This window comes from Cebus imitator, unplaced genomic scaffold, assembly GCF_001604975.1.
Source record: "Cebus imitator isolate Cc_AM_T3 unplaced genomic scaffold, Cebus_imitator-1.0 Scaffold261, whole genome shotgun sequence".
In the NCBI taxonomy this organism is placed as follows: domain Eukaryota; kingdom Metazoa; phylum Chordata; class Mammalia; order Primates; family Cebidae; genus Cebus; species Cebus imitator.
Window position 1 is genome coordinate 3,297,627 of NW_016107576.1, and position 11,741 is coordinate 3,309,367.

The 11,741-nt window shown below is 41.7% G+C and overlaps 1 non-coding gene across 1 annotated transcript; it reads right to left on the reverse strand.

The window, feature by feature from the left end:
- Positions 1-9,975: 9,975 nt before the first annotated feature.
- On the reverse strand, positions 9,976-10,113 carry LOC119467144. Its single transcript, XR_005195676.1, has one exon. It is a non-coding gene; the product is annotated as a small nucleolar RNA SNORA47 (small nucleolar RNA).
- Positions 10,114-11,741: the final 1,628 nt, after the last annotated feature.

Sequence of the window (11,741 nt, forward strand, 5' to 3'; positions counted from 1 at the left end):
GGTTACAGGTGTGATCCACCGCCCCTGACCCAGATTCTTTATTAAATCATTTTCTCATAGGTAAATTGAAATTTCGTGATAAAGGATGTTAAATAAGTACATATTTGTGGTTGCTAAACCTAGGAAAATGCATAGGCAGAGCACAAAAAACTAAGATTTCTAGATGAAGAAGGTGAGTTCTTCCCTTCTTATAAGCCAGGATGATCACCTGTGAACTCCGCATAAATGTCAGATATAACAGTGTAAGTAAACTCTTGGTGGGTGTCACAGATCGGAAGGAACTTCAGGATGCAGGGAGGTGACACTTCTAAGTTAGAAAAACACAAGAAGGCCCTTTGGAAAAATTTAAGATAAAAATGATATCACTAACAGTAAAATGTTTGTATCATATTTAGAAACAAATGTAAGTGAACTTCTGGGGTAGCCTGTTTTACAGATTAAAAAGTAAACCATGCTGAGTGACTTAGGCCCCTGAACTCAAATTCAGGAATGATTACTTATGTATTCAGCAGAGGTTAAGTGGTACACAAAACATGATGGGTCCTGCCCTCAGAGGCTTGGACAAGAAGACTTGGTTTCTGAGAACAGCTCTGTTATTAAAAAGCCATACAGCTTAGTCTATGAAACTTTTTTGGCCAAGATGGTATTTAAAAAGCTTTCAGTTGTGGGTGCCTCCAAATGGGATATGTATGCATCTTCTCTTTGCCAGAGTCCCCACACTACTATTAATTACATCAGACTTTCATGTTACCTGCCTGGCCCAGTCCCTGCTCCCATTTGAATTTCTGACACTTGACAGGAGGAGGGACAATGACATAACCTTGGGACAACTGCAGCATCCCGGGGGTAGGCACAGGAATAAGAAGTAACCAGCAAAGAAAGATAGAAGATCGCTAGGGGAAAAAATTCTATTTTGGAAACAAAAGGTCTTTCAGTACAGAGATGAAATTGGTACAGAAAGTTCAAACAGAATGAGAACAAAGGGTTGGCAATGAGGAGATTACTGGTAGCGAAGAAAAGTTCCAGTGTAGTAGAGTTGGGACAAAAATCAGGCTAAAATCATGTTAAGCAATGCGAGGGGTTGAAATAGGACTAATAGCTAGTGTAACTTTGATTATAAAGTCACGATTCTGACTTGGAATTCAACCCTCCCAATGATATGTAGCGATCATCACCAAGCTTATGCATTTCCAGAAAAAATAAACTTTCAGTGATGAATCTTAGCTACATTATCATACTGTTTCAGGCTGATAGAAGGATCTTAATGGAGTCACTGAGGAATATAAATGAGATGCCAAGTAGAAAACATGTTAATTTCTTGGCACAAGGATGCCGGAGGTGTTCTAGAAACCGCTGATGCATTTTACATGATTGCTTAATTTCAGGAAATCCTGACTCATTGCCCCTATAGGATAAGAAGCAAAGGCTGGTCTCAATTTACAATCCTACAAACCAGCTTTGAGTAGAGCTTAGAGTATTCCTGGCAGCAATATGTTTGTTCAGTGCCTATTTTAATTTGAAAATGTTTTGGTGTATTTTATTTTCTTTGAGAAAAAGCAGGTTTTATCTGGAATGTTCTGAAAACCGTTATGACTAAATGGGTAAAGTAACACCTCCTCACTTAACTTTTGAATGGACGTGAAATGCCATCATGAAATCTACACAGTCAACCATAGAGCCCTGGAAAAATGGTCCAGATGAAGCTTGAATAAAGAAAAAGAAGAGAAAGTTAGAACCAGTTTGCTAGCATTGGGTAATGAAAGAAGCAGCATGCTACTAATAATGTCACTGAAATGCAACAATTTTATTATTTAATATTCTCAATAATGTGTTCATCATAGTTGTTATTAACCCTACTTCACATAGAATAACATGAAGAGGAATAATTAGAAAATTTAGCTGAAGTCACATGGTAAACCAGTGAAGGTCCAAAGTTAGACTTCAAATAGATCAGTGTCACTCCAGATTTGTCTTCCATCTACTCCCTCTCCTACCTTCCTCAGCAATGATTCCAAACCTTCCTTACAAGCCTATCATGCAGCCCTTAGCTGCTCTCTCAAATCCTGATGAATGGCCTTGCATCCCACATGGCTGAGACGGCCGAGGTCCTTCCCTTTCCATGCTATCTGGTTGTGTGCACTCTTGCCCATTCTCATCTCTTTTCCCCCAGGCTCTCTTCCTTCCAAGTGAAGCCAAGCACGCATGCATTTGACCCACTGCCTCTCCCACATACTTTTTTTTCCTCCTTCTTCGCTGGCATCTTCTTCTCAGCTTATAAACATCTCAAGTGTTTCCCAGGTTAAAAAACTCTTCCTTTGATTCTCAAAGCCAATCTAACTGTCACCTCTTATTCAAATTTCTCCAGTTGTCTCTATTTCCCACCTCCCCATTTCTCTTCAATTCACTTATCTCCCCACTGCCCTGAAATCTGGTTTCCTCTGAATTGTGTCCCTCTACCCCATCCCAAAATTGTATGTTGAAGTCCTAATTTCCAACACCTCAGAATATGACTGTATTTGGAGATCGGGTCTTTAAAGAGGTAATTAAGTTGAAATGAGTTCACAAGGGTAGGGCCTACTTTAATATGACTGGTGTCCTTTTAGTAAGTGATCAGGACACATACACGCACAGATGGACAACTGTGTGAGGCTATGTGAAGACACTGAGAGAAGACAGTTACCTGCATGTCAAGCAGAGAGGCCTCCGAAGAAACCAACCCTGTTGACACCTTAATCTCTGACATCTAGCCTCCAGAACTATGAGAATATTATGTCCTGTTGTTTAAGCCACACAGTCTGTGGTACTTTGTTACAGCAGCACTAGCAAACTAATCCAGGCAGTTTGAAAGAGTTCTTCCTAAGGTCAACAATGACCTTCCAATTGTTCATTCCAAAAATAGAATGAACACATTTTCAGTTCTCATTCTACTGGAATGTTCTTCTGTATGTGACATGAAAGACCAATGCACTGGTGTCCCTGATACTCTTTTGGGTCTCTTTGTTGCCTTTCATTTCCTTTCTTTTCCACGGGTTCTTTCCATCTCATACATTGACGTTCTCCTGGATCCAGCGCTACACTACTGCTCTTTTCATTACATTCGTCTCTAGGATGATCTCATCCTTTCTTATGGTTTTAATATAGCGGACACAGAAATTGGAAGGGAGGCTCTAAAATTAGTGTATAAGGCAAAACTATTGCATGTAAATTTACCCTTGAAAATCCCTTAGCAAAGTACTTAGAATTAGACATGGTACAACAAAGTGCTTACCTGTTAGTGATGTGGGGAACTGAGATAAAATGAGGGAAGAGACTCACATTTTCCATTGCAAGCTCACTTTGGTGCATACGCTGAGTGGAGAAATTACTCTATTCAATCTGTTTTCCTTCTTTCCATTTTGCCATCTGCGTTTGACTGAATCTGTGGAGGTTAAATGCAGATGCGACCAATCGCATTGTACTGGCATACTTGCTTATCCTAAACCTCTCTCTCTCAGACCTTTCTTCTGAGCGTCAGACACATACAGCAACTTCCACCTGAACATCTCCCCGTGGAAATCTCAGCCTTCTTAAGTTCAAATTCAGAAAAGATGCCTTCATTTTTCCCTTAACTGGCCCTTTGTCCTGATTTCTCAGTGTGAGCGTCCATGAGTCAGTGAAGTCATCCGTGATGTTTCCCTTTTCCTCCTCATCCACAAAAAGAGGTTGCAAATGGATCTGTGGGCCTAAAATCATGGTTGGCTTCCACTGAGGTTGGAAAGAATTTAAATTTGTTGCCACTATTTAAAAATGGATGTTTTGCATTTTAAATGCCAAATTCTAGATTCTTTTGAGAAACTATAATATTTGGTAAGAGTGGACCCATACTCCAGTATAGCCAAGATCAGCTAGAACAGAGAAGCAGCTGTATTTTTTTTTTTTTTTTTTTTGAGATGTAGTTTTGCTCTGTTGCCCAGGCTGGAGGGCAGTGGTGCAATCTTGGCTCACTGCAAACTCCACCTCTCGGGTTCAAGTGATTCTCCCACCTCAGCCTCCCAAGTAGCTGGGACTACAGGTGTGCGCCACCACACCCAGCTAATTTTTGATTTAGTAGAGATGGTGTTTCACCATGTTGGCCAGTTGGTCTCAAACTCCTGACCTCAAGTGACCCACATGCCTCGGCCTCCCAAAGTGCTATGGTGATAGGCATGAGCCACCACACCCGGCTGCAGCTGTCTTCTTTAGGTGGGGCATGCCCTGTGCATCTGTCACTACTTATAATCTTTTCTTGAGTCTCTGAACTTGTTTATGTTATCTGACTGGCTCCTATAGGCATTTTAATTTAGAACTATCAATATACTTTTATATCTATCTTCTCCTTTCAGTCCTCACTAATATCCTGCCCCATCTCCATCATTGCTTTCTTGGGCTACTGAAATAGCCTCCAAACTGGTCCTTCTTCCAATTCATCTGCAGCAAAACCCATTTAAAATACATATGTGATCATGCCACAATGCCACACATGTGCTCAGGAACCTTAAGTATCCCTCGTCCTACAATGGTGTTTTTCAAACTACAGTCTAAGGATTTTCTTTCTTTCTTTTTTTTTTTTATAGAGATGGGGTTTCACCATGTTGGCCAGGATGGTCTCAAGATCCTGATTTTGTGATCTGCCCACCTCGGCCTCCCAAAGTGCTGGGATTACAGGCATGAGCCAGTGTGCCCGGCCTAAGTATTTTCTATATTACAATTACCTATGGTGCTTGGACAAATGCAGATTACTGTGTCCAACCCAGATTTACTGAGCTAGAAGCTCTGGGATTAGGGCCTTAGATTCTGTACTTTTTAGTAACTTTCACAGGAAATACTAATATACTCTACATTTTAAGACCCACTGATCTATAGAGTAAATAAAACCCAAGCTTCTTAATATGCATTGATGAGTTCCTGAGAAGTTCCTTGTTAAACTTAAGCCATAATTTACACATATTAAATTTTGTCTTGTAAAGAAAATATGTGATGTGTTACTCAATAAAGAATCCTTAAAAATGTAGTTCTTTTAAAATTTGCTTATAAAGTGTGGGCAATGTGACCTTAATGTGGCACAGACTCTAATACCAACAGCTGGTAATTCATAGCAGTAGAAGAAGGAGACATTGAGAAGATCAAAATCCAAATAAGTCTTTCAACTCATACTTGGAGAAATCTTAGAGGGCTTCCCCTGGACAAGAGTACAGAGCTCCAATGTACTCAGTGGTCATGAGAAAAAATCAACAAAATGCCAAATATTAAAAACAAAGGCAGAGGGTCAATATTTACAGATGACTGGCACCACGAAGTATAAGATGTAGAGGCAAATTTATATCCTATTCCAGGACAAGGCACAGGGAGAGAAGAAATAAAAGTCAATCGCCAAAGGAAAAAATGACATGAAATTAAAATAATCCCCAATTGCTGGCTGGGCTCAGTGGCTCCCGCCTGTAATCCCAGCACTTTGGGAGGCCGAGGTGGGCAGATCACAAAATCAGGATCTCGAGACCATCCTGGCCAACATGGTGAAACCCTGTCTTTACTAAAAATGCAAAAAAAATGTAGCTGGCCGTGGTGGCTTGTGCCTGTAATCTCAGCTACTCAGGAGCCCGAGGCAGGTGAATCGCTTGAACCAGAGAGTCGGAGGTTGCGGTGAGCTGAGATCACGCCACTGCACTATAGCCTGGTGACAGAGTGAGACTCCATCTCAAAAAAAAAAAAAAAAAATCCCCAATAATTGTTGGTACCCTTTTCTCCTGCTCATGGCTACTCACTGCCAAGTACCAAAGTTCTAGCCACATTCATATCAAAATGGAAATCTGAAGATGCCATTTGCTTTGCTCTTGATAGTGATCCATTGAAAATAACTGAGAACAAATCCTTTAGCATTCTCAAACACACTCACTTAAGAACTGAGGTGTTAGATCATGTTTTTTGTTCGTTTTTTTTCTGGTTTACAAATAACTACATAATGTCAGACAGGATAAAATGCCTGGCTACACTGAGAACAAATGACATCCATCATTTCCTCCTGTTCCAATAGAGAAATAACTCTGTTGAAAAAAATTACATTAATTTGACAAGAGGTATTTCTTCCGGAGCTATGCTGGTTTATTACCCAGTAACTTTTCCACTTCTGTTGGCAAATCAATTATAAAACATATTTTTCCCACTATTGTTCTGCCTTTCAGAAACTTCAGAACCAGTCAACATCACTGTTTATACTCTAAAGATGCAGGGTTTTTTTCATCTGTTAAGTCTTTTCTTGTAAGCAGTGTTGAGTGACTCATTTAATCAGCTTTGAGGGTATATACTATGTACAACTAAATGTAAACATAATCCCATACATTACTGCAAATGAGGAAACCACCACCATGTTGGCAATGGCACTTTGGCTCGTTGGCTATGAGGAGGAGACTGTCAAAATTTTGTCCAGTATCACAGACTGATTGTATTAGTCCATTCTTGCATTGCTATAAAGAAATACCTGAGACTGGGTAATTTATAAAGAGGCTTATTTGGCTCACAGTTCTGCAGGCTGTACAGGGAGTGTGATTCTGGCATCTGCTTGGCTTCTGGGAAGTCCTCAGGAAACTTACAATTGTGGCAGAAGACAAAGGAGCAGATACTTCACATGGCCAGGAGCAGGATGAACGTAGAGACGGGGAGATACTACACACATTTGTTTTTTGAACCAAGGTCTTGCTCTGTTGACCAGGCTGGAGTGGAAGTGGCACAGTGTCAGCTCACTGCAGCCTTGACATGTAGGCTCAAGTGATCCTCTCACCTCAGCCTCCAGCATAGCTGGGACCACAGGCTTGCACCACAATGTCTGGCTATTTCTTTGTATTTTTGATAGAGATAAGGTTTTGCCATGTTGCCCAGGCTGGTCTTGAACTCCTGGACTCAGGCAATCCACCTACCACAGCCTTCCAACTGCTGGGATTACAGGAGTGTGCCACCATGCCCAGCTGCTACACACTTTTAAACAACCAGATCTCATGATAACTCAGTTTCATGAGAACAGCACCAAAGGGATGGTGCTAAACCATTCATAAGAATTCATCCCCATGATCTAATCATCTCCCACCAGGCCCCATCTCCAACACTGGGGATTACAATTGAACATGAGCTGTGGGTGGGGACAAAGTCCCAAACCATATCACTGATAATCTCTAAACATAGGTTGTATATAGAGCCTCTAGCAGTCTAGATTTATGTTGATCTTTTCCTTGCAAATCTTTATAAGTTCAAGTTAATCATTAATGCACAGAATGTTACAAAAGGTGAATTCACGCTTTCTAGAGAAACAGAGCTGACAGAATCTATTTCTTTCCATAACTAAATACATTTTAAGTTTTTTTTTTTTTTCCTATTTGAAGGAATTGGTTCATGCAATTGTGGGGATTGAGAAGTTTGAAATCTGTAGGATAGTCCGGCAGGCTGCAAATGCAGTTAGGAGCTGATGTAGCAGTTCTAAGTCTGAAATCTGTAAGGAGGGACAGCAGGCTGGAAACTCATGCGGGGTTTCTATGTTACAGTCTTGAGGCAGAATTCCTTCTGCTTTGGGAAAGCTCAGTCTTTATTCTTAAGGTCTTCAATTGATTGAATGAGGCCTACCTACATTATAATGGTAATCTGCTTTTATAAATGTTAATCATGTCTAAAAATTACCTTCACAGCAATATCTACATTAGTGTTTGACCAACAGTTGGGTACCATAGGCCAGCCAAGGTAACACATCACAAAAGAGAATGTCAAACTATTTAAAACAAACCACTGGACTCATGAGTATGATGCTCATATATACCACTTACAGATTAGGAGACCAGATATACAGAATTATTGACTTGTGTAGGGAGGGGAGTGGGAAGGTGTCCTACACTAGTTCTGCTTTAAGGTTGAGAGGGTCTTGTGTGAAGATAACTTAGAGATGTTTATATAGCATTGGAAATTACCTTACAAACCTGATGAAACTGCTTTGCTCTAATTAAAAATCTAGGAGGTAAGTTCTTGTTTCCAGTTAAATCATTGGAGTGCCTGACCAATGGATAGACCCAGAGCTACAGGTAACAACTCAGAATTTCTCAAACAGTCCTAAAAGTAAATCTAAAGTGAGAAAAATGCCCCTTAAGGCAAAAGAAACACATACAAAAAAAAAAAAATCACCCAAATGCATTGAGTAGATGAGTAGGTGTGGAAGTTTTCAAACAGGGCTCTAAGATTTTTTTGACACCGCTTTATGTCCCCTTCTCCTGAATCTGGGCTTTGTGACTGCTTGACCCATAGAAGATGGTAGAAGTGACATTGCCATTTCTGGGCCTACATCTTAAGAAACTGGCGGTTTTCACTTTCAGCCTCTTAGGATGCTTACTTTTGGAACCCAGCCACCATGCTGTGAGGAAGCCCAAGCTGCTTAATGAAAAGGAAGTGACAGCCAGTGTCAGTTTGCCAGCTGTGTGAGTAATCCATCTTGGACGGGCATATGCCAGCCCCCAGTTGAGCTACTCCAGCCAATATCTTGTAGATCACAGATAAGGGCTCCTCTAATTTGAGCCCTGCCCAAATTAGATTTGTAAGCCACATAAATAATGTTTTTTCTTTTTTTCTTTTTTTTTTTTAATTTTTGAGACAGGGTCTCATTGTGTCGCACAGTCTGGAGTGCAGTGGTGTGCTCATGGCTCACTGCAGCCTCAACCTCCTGCGCTCAAGTGATCTGCCCACCTCAGCCTCCTGAGACTATAGGTGTGCAACACCACAACCAGGTAACGTTTTATTTTTTGTAGAGGCGGGGTCTCACTATGTTGCCCAGACTAGTTTTGAATTCCTGGGCTCAAGTAATCCTCTCACCTCGGCCTCCCAAAGTGCTGGGATTACAGGTCTGAGCCAACGCCCACTGGATGTTTTAAACCAGGGATGTGCAATCTTTTGGCTTCCCTGGGCCACATGGGAAGAGCAGTCTTAGAGCACACATAAAATAAATCTAATACATAAAATAGCAGGTCATGCGGCAGACAAAACCTCTTGGGACACCAGGTTTGTGAAAGAAGTGGCTGTTTATTGGGCCAGGAGTCTCAGCAGACTTGCATCTCAAGAAATGAGCTCCCCAACTAGAAAATCCTGGCTTCTTTTAAAGGCTCATAATCTTAGGGGATACATTTGAGAGGGTCATGATCAATGAGGTAAGCGAGGGGTGCGTGGTTAGGTGGGGGTCTAATCATAATTAAGCAAGAACAATGCCTTCCGGGGAGGATTCCTCCATACCAGGCCTGCCATCTATAGATAGGATAGGAACTAGGGTTGGGGGTTTAATCTTTAACTTCCAGGTCCAGCTAGTGGCACCGGTTTTGTCTCCTCCACTGACCTTGTGCCTTCTATTTTCAACTTTCACCTCTCCTTTTGAAATGCAGTGTAGAAGGATAAGGGGAAGTGGTCTTGGACGCTTAAGAGAAAGGGGTCTCCTTCCTTAGTCTACCTAAAAATATTTAATGAGCTAAAAAAAAAAAAAAACACCGCAAAAAAAATCTTGTTTTAAGAAACTATGAATTTATGTTGGGCTGCATTCAAAGCTATCCTATATTAAAACAGGCTGGATAACCTTGTTTTAAACCATTAGGTTTAAGGGCGTTGTTTTTTTTTTTGTTTTTGTTTTTTTTTTTAAGTACTGCTTTGCATTCTGATATGCTTTCTTGAGTTAAGCTTGGAAACTGCACATAAACCCACAGATTCTCTTACTTGTGCCAAAGTCTGAGAGTCATTCTTACTGATGTGCTCCTAATAGTGCCAGAGGTGACCAATTACTGTCATGCTTTTTCCTCTCTGAGTTTTTAAAAAAACTACAATGCCCAGAGGGAGCGTTGCACAGGTGAATGCCATCTGTTAGGAGTTAAAGTGGGCACAAGGGTGAGAAGCAATGACTTTGACGTCTTCATCCTTTGACCTCACCTGAGCTAGGGACATGCAGCATCACAAATGTTGGCCAGCACAGCACTGCCCCTCCAAAGGTGGCAGGAGGACATCCTCTGCCTGGGCAGCCCTTCCAATTTGGAGGTCTTAACCGGTAGAAGGCAGCACGGAGCAGAACTGCCTCACCTTCTCAGTCCTCCACTTAACGGTGTTTTTTAATGCAGCAACAGAAACTAGACCGGAAGAGGCTGGACTGGGCTCTGGGCTGTGCCTGTACAGGGTAAGATTGATGGAGTGGATAGGCAAGGGACAGAGCTGGACAAGAAGATTTTCTTTTTCTTTTTTTTTTTTTTTTCCGAGACAGAGTTTCGCTCTTGTTACCCAGGCTGGAGTGCAATGGCGCGATCTCGGCTCACCGCAACCTCTGCCTCCTGGGTTCAAGCAATTCTCCTGCCTCAGCCTCCTGAGTAGCTGGGATTACAGGCACGTGCCACCATGCCCAGCTAATTTTTTGTAGTTTTAGTAGAGACGGGGTTTCACCATGTTGACCAGGATGGTCTCGATCTCTTGACCTCGTGATCCACCCGCCTCGGCCTCCCAAAGTGCTGGGATTACAGGCTTGAGCCACCGCGCCCGGCTACTTTTTTTTTTTTTTTTTTTAAGATGGAGTCTTGCTCGCTGCCCAGGCTGGAGTGCAGTGGCACGATCTCTGCTGATTGCAACCTCTGCCTCCCAGATTCAAGCGATTCTTCTGCCCCAACCTCCCAAGTACTTGGGATTACAGGCACCCACCACCACGCCCAGCTAATTTTTTTTGTATTTTTTAGTGAGACGGGGTTTTGCCAGGTTGGCCAGGCTGACCTCAGGTGATCCACCTGCCTTGGCCTCCCAAAGTGCTGGGATTACAGGCCTGAGCCACTGCACCCGGCCAAGGAGATTTCATTTTACATGGGGAAGAACTGAATCCTGTATTGGGCTCAACTGAAGAGATATGGACTTAAAGAAGATGAGTTAGCCTGGGCGTTAGTCTACATGGGCACATGAGGATTCATGATTTGGGAGATCAGGCAACAGGAATCACAGACTTAGGTCAAAAGTCTGAATGCAGGAGGAGGTAAAACCAGCCCCAAGAACCTTTGTATTAGTTATAGTGGGGATGGGGACAGAAGGAGTGTCTTAGATAAGTCAAATTGTTCCAAGGGTAGAGCTCCATGGTCTGTCAATTGGAGCTAGAATTGAGATTGCATTCAGCTCAAAGATGGGGGTGGCAGATGAGGGTGGAATGAATGCCCAAGTATGGTGTGACCATTAGTTAACATAACTAGTGAATAAAGATTCTTTGAGCATATTCAAATCAACTTTGGGACCTCAAAAAATTTAACATGTATGCTTAGGTTTGTCTTTTTTTGTTCTCAAAGCAAGCCGATAAATAGTTTTAAAAAGCAAATTGTAGCTGGGAAGGGTAGTGGAGAAGTGGTGCTGGGGAAACGAGAGGGGGGGGTTAAGGAATACAAAAAAATTAGAAAGACCTAGTATTTGCTAGCACAGCAGGGGGACTACAGTAAAAAATAATTGTACATTTAAAAATAACTAAAAGAGTGTAATTGGGTTGTCTGTAACACAAAGGGTAAATGCTTAAGGTGATGGATAGCCCATTTACCCTGATGAAATTGCATTCATGTATCAAAATATCTCACGTAACCCATAAATATATACACCTATTTTGTACCCACAAAAACGAAAAGAAAAGCAAATTGCATACTAGTAGCTCCTATTGGTCATTAATGAAAGCATGAGATAAAGCACTTTGTTTTTCCACAGGCATAACT